The sequence below is a fragment of the Pongo pygmaeus genome, chromosome X, assembly GCF_028885625.2.
Source record: "Pongo pygmaeus isolate AG05252 chromosome X, NHGRI_mPonPyg2-v2.0_pri, whole genome shotgun sequence".
Lineage (NCBI taxonomy): Eukaryota > Metazoa > Chordata > Mammalia > Primates > Hominidae > Pongo > Pongo pygmaeus.
Genome location: NC_072396.2, coordinates 43,626,025 through 43,628,253, shown reverse-complemented (window position 1 = coordinate 43,628,253; position 2,229 = coordinate 43,626,025). Strand labels below are relative to the sequence as shown.

The 2,229-nt window shown below is 37.9% G+C and overlaps 1 pseudogene; it reads right to left on the bottom strand.

Annotated features, from left to right (window-relative positions):
- Nucleotides 1-1,789: 1,789 nt before the first annotated feature.
- LOC129025455 (small integral membrane protein 15-like) lies at nucleotides 1,790-2,013 on the bottom strand (annotated as a pseudogene).
- Nucleotides 2,014-2,229: the final 216 nt, after the last annotated feature.

The window sequence follows — 2,229 nt, the reverse complement described above, 5'->3', positions numbered from 1 at the left end:
AGTTACACTACTTAGCTAAAAGAAACATGCTTTAGGCTGGGCGCGGTGTCTCACACCTATAATCCCAGCACTTTGGGAGGCCGAGGCAGGTGAATCACGAGGTCAAGAGATCGAGACCATCCTGGCCAACATGGTGAAACCCCGCCTCTACTAAAAATACAAAAATTAGCTGGGCGTGGTGGCGCATGCCTGTAGTCCCAGCTACTCGGGAGGCTTAGACAGGGGAATCACTTGAACCCGGGAGGCGGAGTTTGCAGTGAGCTGAGATTGTGCCACTGCACTCCAGCCTGGTGACAGATCGAGACTCCGTCTCAAAAAAAAAAAAAAAAAAAAAGCATGCTTTACCTCTTCTAGTAATCGCACATTTTTATTTTGAAATAATTTATTCTTACCCAATTACTACTATGCCCAATGAAATTTTCCAAATTTTAAGACGTTCTTTACTACTTATGAAGTATGACTTAACTGTTAACTCTTTGAGAGTTCTTGAAACATCATTTGAAGTCTTAAGTTTCACCTTGAACCTATTCGATCAAAAAATATTGGACATTACTACCACATAAATTAAAACAGAGAATGGGATAAAAAACCCAAAGTGGAATCTATATAAACAGCAAATTATGGGATAGGACATTCTATTTCACAGTGGTACTTAGCATACGAATAAACTGGTTCTTGGCCGAGTGCGGTGGCTCACGCCTGTAATCCCAGCACTTTGGGAGGCCAAGGCAGGCAGATCACGAGTTCAGGAGATCGAGACCATCCTGGCTAAGACGGTGAAACCCCGTCTCTATTAAAAATACAAAAAAAAAAATAGCCCGGCGTGGTGGCAGGCGCCTGTGGTCCCAGCTACTCGGGAGGCTGAGGCAGGAAAATGGCCTGACCCCGGGACATGGAGCTTGCAGTAAGCTGAGATCACGCCACTGCACTCCAGCCTGGGTGACAGAGTGAGACTCTTGTCTCAAAAAAGAAAAAAAAAAAAAAAAGAATAAACTGGTTCCAAGGTACTACAGCGTTTGGCATATTTATTGCAAGCTTTAAATAATAGTGTCACTTTTCTCAACAAGTTATCTCTAAGAAAATGGCAGTGCTTTTAGGTAGAAAAACTGTTATATCTAGTAGGCAAAATTCTACATAGTCAAAATAAAATAATTTTTTATAAAATTATGTTTTAAAAATGCAGAATGTCTTGATAATTACCAGTTGTCTGAAAGACTAAAATCAGAAAAATGCAGCAATTAGATGTACTTATTGATTAATATTACTTTCCTTTGATAAAGCCAGAAATGATTCTATTCCAATAAATAAGCAATAATAATAAGATATGTGATTAATGTACTGTATCTCTTTTAAGCCAAAGCACACTTTTCATCTCAGAGAAGACAATCCTGACTTTTAACATTCTTAATTTTCTTTACCCAGAACAGGACCCCATTTTAAACCATTATTTGAATAGAGTTCATAATCAAAAGTCATTTTTCTCCAAAAGACATTTTCATTTCAGTACAAAAGCTGCAAAATGGTAAATGACTAAGTCAGTTATAAATAATTTGTACCATAATAAGTGCTAATTTACAAGAATTGTCAATAGATACCAACAAACTTCTATACCCAAGCCTAGAAGTTGCTATAGTAATAGGTTAGAACTAACACAGTTCTTCCATATGGTCAGATTTTGTTTGCTAAATAAGACTGCTATGAAATCGAAAGAAGAAATCTTAATAGGTCTTTCCAAGGCTGCATAATTTTCCAAATTATTTTCTTTTGATTGTAGAGCCTGCACATTTTTTCAGTCCTTTTATAGTTGTTTAGCTTTTGCAATATTTTCTTGATGTTTTTGTTTCTTCTTTTGCTCCTTTCACTGGCCTCAATCATCTTGGCCAATTTCCAAAACAGTACAGCACCTGCTAGTAACAGTGGAGTAAAGGCCAAAATATCTTTTGTAAGAAAACCATATGGGTCCTTTGCAGCCCATTATACAACATATTCATCCCAAGCCTTCATATCAAACATCTTTATAGCAGTTTCACTTATTCTTGATTAATGACCTCTCATTTTGTCCTGGGATTATTAGTGAGCCAATCACAATTTTAGATTACCCTTGGTTGTTTGTCTTCTTTAGTTTTACTGCACACTTCTGAGAGAAGGTTTAAATTTCTAAGGGGACTGTGTTCACTCCTGCCCTTCAGCCTTGGCAAGTGTGGGTTCCTCACCCCACCATGAGCCAGG